This window comes from Ambystoma mexicanum, chromosome 1p (assembly GCF_040938575.1).
Source record: "Ambystoma mexicanum isolate Mex_15411 chromosome 1p, UKY_AmexF1_1, whole genome shotgun sequence".
Taxonomy (NCBI): Eukaryota; Metazoa; Chordata; class Amphibia; order Caudata; family Ambystomatidae; genus Ambystoma; species Ambystoma mexicanum.
The window spans coordinates 1,037,288,614-1,037,297,560 of record NC_090921.1 but is presented as its reverse complement, the minus strand read 5'-3'; the positions used below and the strand labels follow the sequence as shown (position 1 = coordinate 1,037,297,560).

General features: G+C 40.5%; 1 non-coding gene across 1 annotated transcript; it reads right to left on the bottom strand.

The window, feature by feature from the left end:
* Positions 1-2,799: 2,799 nt before the first annotated feature.
* TRNAY-GUA (transfer RNA tyrosine (anticodon GUA)) lies at positions 2,800-2,885 on the bottom strand. Its single transcript is given in 2 exon segments — positions 2,800-2,835; positions 2,849-2,885. It is a non-coding gene; the product is annotated as a tRNA-Tyr (tRNA).
* Between the last annotated feature and the right edge of the window lie 6,062 nt (positions 2,886-8,947).

The window sequence follows — 8,947 nt, the reverse complement described above, 5'->3', positions numbered from 1 at the left end:
TTTCCCTTGAGAAATCAAGATTTTCAAGGGGATTCTGCTGTTTTGTCAGTTCATAGCAAGAGATGGGGATCCAAAACACCTCACAGGAAACAAACAAAGATGGGTGTCGGACAGAAAAATAACATGGCCACAGCCTCAAACCAAAAGGCATCTATTTTCAGTGATGAAATATAATATAATTATAAATTGTCTGTTATTTTATTTTCCAAGTATTCAATAAAATTTGCATTTGGCAAAAGTCCTTTGAGCCGGATTTGAACCAGCCACCTAAGGATGCCTGTATTAACACTACAGTCCTCTGCTCTACCAACTGAGCTATGGAAGATTTGGCAAATCATTTTCTAGCAAGCTCAATACGAGCTTCCACTTCAACCGTCGACATGCAAACATCTCTTGCAATTCGTACAAAATGCTACAAATTTGGATTGTGAGGTTCCCGAATTGAGTAAAAGCACATCAGTTCCCAATTAAAAAAATGACCCCCTCCGCATTCTCCCGCATGTTACTGACCACCATACTAAGGAGGAAAAGTTGAAAGGCGGCGCCTCACAGGCCATCTCCTCAGAGTATTCAGCAGTGTTGGGCCTTGACAATATTTTATTATCTTAGATGGTGTATAGTGTTCTCTCATTTCCATTGAAAAATTAAGATTGTCAAGGAGATTCAGCTGTTTTGTCAGTTCATAGCAAGAGATGGGGATCCAAAACACCTCACAGGAAACCAATGAAGATTGGTGTTGGACAGAAACATAACGTGGCCAGAGCTTCAAAGCAAAAGGCATCTATTTTCAGTGATGAGATATAATATAATTATAAATTGTCTGTTATTTTATTTTCCAAGTATTTTACTTTCCAAGTATTCAATAAAATTTGCATTTGGCAAAAGTCTTTCGAGCTGGATTTGAACCAGGGATGTAAGGATGCCTGTTTCTCCACTACAGTCCTCTGCTCTACCAACTGAGCTATCGAAAGCTTGGCAAATCGGTCACTAGCAAGCTCAATACGAGCTTCCACTTCAACTGTCGACATGTAAACATCTCTTGCAATTCGTGCAAAATACGACAAATTTGGCTTGTGAGGTTCACGAATTGAGTAAAAGCACATCAGTTCCCAATTAAAAAAATGACCCCCTCCGCAGTCTCTCGCATGTTACTGATCACCATGCTAAGGGGGAAAAGTTGAAAGGCGGCGCCTCACAGGCCATCTCCTCAGAGTATTCAGCCGTGTTGTGCCTTGACAATATTTTAATATCTTGGATGGTGTATAGTGTTCTCTCATTTCCCTTGAGAAATCAAGATTGTCAAGGGGATTCTGCTGTTTTGTCAGTTCATAGCAAGAGATGGGGATCCAAAACACCTCACAGGAAACCAACGAAGATTGGTGTCGGACAGAAAAATAACGTGGCCACAGCTTCAAAGCAAAAGGCAACTATTTTCAGTGATGAAATATAATATAATTATAAATTGTCTGTTATTTTACTTTCCAAGTATTTTACTTTCCAAGTATTCAATAAAATTTGCATTTGGCAAAAGTCCTTCGAGCCGGATTTGAACCAGCGACCTAAGGATGTCTGTTTCACCACTACATCCAAGGCTTGGCAAATCATTCTCTAGCAAGCTCAATACGAGCTTCCACTTCAACCGTCGACATGTAAACATCTCTTGCAATTCGTGCAAAATACTACAAATTTGGCTTGTGAGGTTCCCGAATTGAGTAAAAGCACATCAGTTCCCAATTAAAAAAATGACCCCCTCAGCAGTCTCCCACATGTTACTGACCACCATACTAAGGGGGAAAAGTTGAAAGGCGGCGCCTCACAGGCCATCTCCTCAGAGTATTCAGCCATGTTGGGCCTTGACAATATTTTAATATCTTGGATGGTGTATAGTGTTCTCTCATTTCCCTTGAGAAATCAAGATTGTAAAGGGGATTCTGCTGTTTTGCCAGTTCATAGCAAGAGATGGGGATCCAAGATACCACACAGGAAACCAATGAAGATTGGTGTAGGACAGAAAAATAACGTGGCCACAGCCTCAAAGCAAAAGCCATCTATTTTCAGTGATGAAATATAATATAATTATAAATTGTCTGTTATTTTACTTTCCAAGTATTTTACTTTCCAAATATTCAATAAAATTTGCATTTGGCAAAAGTCCTTCGAGCTGGATTTGAACCAGCAACGTAAGGATGTCTGTTTCACAGACTACAGTCTTCCACTCTACCAACTTTGCTATCAAAGGCTTCGCAAATTGTTCTCTAGCAAGCTCAATACGAGCTTCCACTTCAACCGTCGACATGTAAACATCTCTTGCAATTCGTGCAAAATACTACAAATTTGGCTTGTGAGGTTCACGAATTGAGTAAAAGCACATCAATTCCCAATTAAAAAAATGACCCCCTCCGCATTCTCCCGCATGTTACTGACCACCATACTAAGGGGGAAAAGTTGAAAGGCGGCGCCTCACAGGCCATCTCCTCAGAGTATTCAGCCATGTTGGGCCTTGACAATATTTTAATATCTTGGATGGTGTATAGTGTTCTCTCATTTCCCTTGAGAAATCAAGATTGTCAAGGGGATTCTGCTGTTTTGCCAGTTCATAGCAAGAGATGGGGATCCAAAATACCACACAGGAAACCAATGAAGATTGGTGTCGGACAGAAAAATAACGTGGCCAGAGCCTCAAAGCAAAAGGCATCTATTTTCAGTGATGAAATATAATATAATTATAAATTGTCTGTTATTTTATTTTCCAAGTATTTTACTTTCCAAGTATTCAATAAAATTTGCATTTGGCAAAAGTCCTTCGAGCCGGATTTGAACCAGCGACCTAAGGATTACTGTTTTACTACTACAGTCCTCTGCTCTACCAACTGAGCTATCGAAGGTGTGGCAAATCATTTTCTAGCAAGCTCAATACGAGCTTCCACTTCAACCGTCAACATGCAAACATCTCTTGCAATTCGTGCAAAATACTACAAATTTGGCTTGTGAGGTTCCCGAATTGAGTAAAAGCACATCAGTTCCCAATTAAAAAAATGACCCCCTCCGCAGTCTCCCGCATGTTACTGACCACCATACTAAGGAGGAAAAGTTGAAAGGCGGCGCCTCACAGGCCATCTCCTCAGAGTATTCAGCAGTGTTGGGCCTTGACAATATTTTAATATCTTGGATGGTGTATAGTGTTCTCTCATTTCCCTTGAGAAATCAAGATTGTCAAGGAGATTCTGCTGTTTTGCCAGTACATAGCAAGAGATGGGGATCCAAAACACCTCACAGGAAACCAATGAAGATTGTTGTTGGACAGAAACATAACGTGGCCAGAGCCTCAAAGCAAAAGGCATCTATTTTCAGTGATGAAATATAATATAATTATAAATTGTCTGTTATTTTATTTTCCATGTATTTTACTTTCCAAGTATTCAATAAAATTTGCATTTGGCAAAAGTCCGTCGAGCTGGATTTGAACCAGCAACCTAAGGATGCCTGTTTCACCACTATAGTCCTCTACTCTACCAACTGATCTATCGAAGGCTTGGCAAATCATTCTCTGGCAAGCTCAATACGATCTTCCACTTCAACCGTCGACATGCAAACATCTCTTGCAATTCGTGCAAAATACTACAAATTTGGCTTGTGAGGTTCCCGAATTGAGTAAAAGCACATCAGTTCCCAATTAAAAAAATGACCCCCTCCGCAGTCTCCCGCATGTTACTGACCTCCATACTAAGGGGGAAAAGTTGAAAGGCGGCGCCTCACAGGCCATCTCCTCAGAGTATTCAGCCATGTTGGGCCTTGACAATATTTTAATATCTTGGATGGTGTATAGTGTTCTCTCATTTCCCTTGAGAAATCAAGATTGTCAAGGGGATTCTGCTGTTTTGTCAGTTCATAGCAAGAGATGGGGATCCAAAATACCACACAGGAAACCAATGAAGATTGGTGTCGGACAGAAAAATAACGTGGCCACAGCCTCAAAGCAAAAGGCATCTATTTTCAGTGATGAAATATAATATAATTATAAATTGTCTGTTATTTTATTTTCCAAGTATTTTACTTTCCAAGTATTCAATAAAATTTGCATTTGGCAAAAGTCCTTTGAGCCGGGTTTGAACCAGCCACCTAAGGATGCCTGTATTAACACTACAGTCCTCTGCTCTACCAACTGAGCTATCGAAGATTTGGCAAATCATTTTCTAGCAAGCTCAATACGAGCTTCCACTTCAATCGTCGACATGCTACCATCTCTTGCAATTCGTACAAAACACTACAAATTTGGATTGTGAGGTTCCCGAATTGAGTAAAAGCACATCAGTTCCCAATTAAAATAATGACCCCCTCCGCATTCTCCCGCATGTTACTGACCACCATACTAAGGAGGAAAAGTTGAAAGGCGGCGCCTCACAGGCCATCTCCTCAGAGTATTCAGCAGTGTTGGGCCTTGACAATATTTTAATATCTTAGATGGTGTATAGTGTTCTCTCATTTCCATTGAAAAATTAAGATTGTCAAGGAGATTCAGCTGTTTTGTCAGTTCATAGCAAGAGATGGGGATCCAAAACACCTCACAGGAAACCAATGAAGATTGGTGTTGGACAGAAACATAACGTGGCCAGAGCTTCAAAGCAAAAGGCATCTATTTTCAGTGACGAGATATAATATAATTATAAATTGTCTGTTATTTTATTTTCCAAGTATTTTACTTTGCAAGTATTCAATAAAATTTGCATTTGGCAAAAGTCTTTCGAGCCGGATTTGAACCAGCGATGTAAGGATGCCTGTTTCACCACTACAGTCCTCTGCTCTACCAACTGAGCTATCGAAGGCTGTGCAAGTCGGTCTCTAGCAAGCTCAATATGAGCTTCCACTTCAACCGTCGACATGTAAACATCTCTTGCAATTCGTGCAAAATACTACAAATTTCGCTTGTGAGGTTCACGAATTGAGTAAAAGAACATCAGTTCCCAATTAAAAAAATGACCCCCTCCGCAGTCTCCTGCATGTTACTGACCACCATACTAAGGGGGAAAAGTTGAAAGGCGGCGCCTCACAGGCCATCTCCTCAGAGTATTCAGCCGTGTTGGGCCTTGACAATATTTTAATATCTTGGATGGTGTATAGTGTTCTCTCATTTCCCTTGAGAAATCAAGATTGTCAAGGGGATTCTGCTGTTTTGACAGTTCATAGCAAGAGATGGGGATCCAAAACACCTCCCAGGAAACCAACGAAGATGGGTGTCGGACAGAAAAATAACATGGCCACAGCCTCAAAGCAAAAGGCATCTATTTTCAGTGATGAAATATAATATAATTATAAATTGTCTGTTATTTTATTTTCCAAGAATTTTACTTTCCAAGTATTCAATAAAATGTGCATTTGGCAAAAGTCCTTCGAGCCAGATTTGAACCAGCGACCTAAGGATGCCTGTTTTACCACTACAGTCCTCCACTATACCAACTGAGCTATCGAAGGTTTGGCAAATCATCTTCTATCAAGCTCAATACGAGCTTCCACTTCAACCGTCGACATGCAAACATCTCTTGCAATTCGTGCAAAATACTACAAATTTGGCTTGTGAGGTTCCCGAATTGAGTAAAAGCACATCAGTCCCCAATTAAAAAAATGACCCCCTCCGCAGTTTCCCACATGTTACTGACCACCATACTAAGGGGGAAAAGTTGAAAGGCGGCGCCTCACAGGCCATCTCCTCAGAGTATTCAGCCATGTTGGGCCTTGACAATATTTTAATATCTTGGATGGTGTAGAGTGTTCTCTCATTTCCCTTGAGAAATCAAGATTGTCAAGGGGATTCTGCTGTTTTGTCAGTTCATAGCAAGAGATGGGGATCCAAAACACCTCACAGGAAACCAACAAAGATGGGTGTCGGACAGAAAAATAACATGGCCACAGCCTCAAACCAAAAGGCATCTATTTTCAGTGATGAAATATAATATAATTATGAATTGTCTGTTATTTTATTTTCCAAGTATTTTACTTTCCAAGTATTCAATAAAATTTGCATTTGGCAAAAGTCCTTCGAGCCGGATTTGAACCAGCAACCTAAGGATTACTGTTTTATCACTACAGTCCTCTGCTCTACCAGCTGAGCTATGGAAGGTTTGGCAAATCATTTTTTAGCAAGCTCAATACGAGCTTCCACTTCAACCGTCGACATGCAAACATCTCTTGCAATTCGTGCAAAATACTACAAATTTGGCTTGTGAGGTTCCCGAATTGAGTAAAAGCACATCAGTTCCCAATTAAAAAAATGACCCCCTCCGCAGTCTCCCGCATGTTACTGACCACCATACTAAGGAGGAAAAGTTGAAAGGCGGCGCCTCACAGGCCATCTCCTCAGAGTATTCAGCAGTGTTGGGCCTTGACAATATTTTAATATCTTGGATGGTGTATAGTGTTCTCTCATTTCCCTTGAGAAATCAAGATTGTCAAGGAGATTCTGCTGTTTTGCCAGTACATAGCAAGAGATGGGGATCCAAAACACCTCACAGGAAACCAATGAAGATTAATGTTGGACAGAAACATAACGTGGCCAGAGCCTCAAAGCAAAAGGCATCTATTTTCAGTGATGAAATATAATATAATTATAAATTGTCTGTTATTTTATTTTCCAAGTATTTTACTTTCCAAGTATTCAATAAAATTTGCATTTGGCAAAAGTCCGTCGAGCTGGATTTGAACCAGCAACCTAAGGATGCCTGTTTCACCACTACAGTCCTCTACTCTACCAACTGATCTATCGAAGGTTTGGCAAATCATTCTCTAGCAAGCTCAATACGATCTTCCACTTCAACGGTCGACATGCAAACATCTCTTGCAATTCGTGCAAAATACTACAAATTTGGCTTGTGAGGTTCCCGAATTGTCTAAAAGCACATCAGTTCCCAATTAAAAAAAATGACCCCCTCCGCAGTCTCCCGCATGTTACTGACCTCCATACTAAGGGGGAAAAGTTGAAAGGCGGCGCCTCACAGGCCATCTCCTCAGAGTATTCAGCCATGTTGGGCCTTGACAATATTTTAATATCTTGGATGGTGTATAGTGTTCTCTCATTTCCCTTGAGAAATCAAGATTGTCAAGGGGATTCTGCTGTTTTGTCAGTTCATAGCAAGAGATGGGGATCCAAGATACCACACAGGAAACCAATGAAGATTGGTGTCGGACAGAAAAATAACGTGGCCACAGCCTCAAAGCAAAAGGCATCTATTTTCAGTGATGAAATATAATATAATTATAAATTGTCAGTTATTTAACTTTCCAAGTATTTTACTTTCCAAATATTCAATAAAATTTGCATTTGGCAAAAGTCCTTCGAGCTGGATTTGAACCAGCAACGTAAGGATGCCTGTTTCACAGACTACAGTCTTCCACTCTACCAACTGAGCTATCAAAGGCTTCGCAAATTGTTCTCTAGCAAGCTCAATACGAGCTTCCACTTCAACCGTCGACATGTAAACATCTCTTGCAATTCGTGCAAAATACTACAAATTTGGCTTGTGAGGTTCACGAATTGTGTAAAAGCACATCAGTTCCCAATTAAAAAAATGACCCCCTCCGCAGTCTCCCGCATGTTACTGACCACCATACTAAGGAGGAAAAGTTGAAAGGCGGCGCCTCACAGGCTATCTCCTCAGAGTATTCAGCAGTTTTGGGCCTTGACAATATTTTAATATCTTGGATGGTGTATAGTGTTCTCTCATTTCCCTTGAGAAATCAAGATTGTCAAGGAGATTCTGCTGTTTTGCCAGTACATAGCAAGAGATGGGGATCCAAAACACCTCACAGGAAACCAATGAAGATTGGTGTTGGACAGAAACATAACGTGGCCAGAGCCTCAAAGCAAAAGGCATCTATTTTCAGTGATGAAATATAATATAATTATAAATTGTCTGTTATTTTATTTTCCATGTATTTTACTTTCCAAGTATTCAATAAAATTTGCATTTGGCAGAAGTCCGTCGAGCTGGATTTGAACCAGCAACCTAAGGATGCCTGTTTCACCACTATAGTCCTCTACTCTACCAACTGATCTATCGAAGGCTTGGCAAATCATTCTCTGGCAAGCTCAATACGATCTTCCACTTCAACCGTCGACATGCAAACATCTCTTGCAATTCGTGCAAAATACTACAAATTTGGCTTGTGAGGTTCCCGAATTGAGTAAAAGCACATCAGTTCCCAATTAAAAAAATGACCCCCTCCGCATTCTCCCGCATGTTACTGACCACCATACTAAGGAGGAAAAGTTGAAAGGCGGCGCCTCACAGGCCATCTCCTCAGAGTATTCAGCAGTGTTGGGCCTTGACAATATTTTAATATCTTAGATGGTGTATAGTGTTCTCTCATTTCCATTGAAAAATTAAGATTGTCAAGGAGATTCAGCTGTTTTGTCAGTTCATAGCAAGAGATGGGGATCCAAAACACCTCACAGGAAACCAATGAAGATTGGTGTTGGACAGAAACATAACGTGGCCAGAGCTTCAAAGCAAAAGGCATCTATTTTCAGTGATGAGATATAATATAATTATAAATTGTCTGTTATTTTATTTTCCAAGTATTTTACTTTGCAAGTATTCAATAAAATTTGCATTTGGCAAAAGTCTTTTGAGCCGGATTTGAACCAGCGATGTAAGGATGCCTGTTTCACCACTACAGTCCTCTGCTCTACCAACTGAGCTATCGAAGGCTGTGCAAATCGGTCTCTAGCAAGCTCAATACGAGCTTCCACTTCAACCGTCGACATGTAAACATCTCTTGCAATTCGTGCAAAATACTACAAATTTGGCTTGTGAGGTTCACAAATTGAGTAAAAGAACATCAGTTCCCAATTAAAAAAATGACCCCCTCCACAGTCTCCTGCATGTTACTGACCACCATACTAAGGGGGAAAAGTTGAAAGGCGGCACCTCACAGGCCATCTCCTCAGAGTATT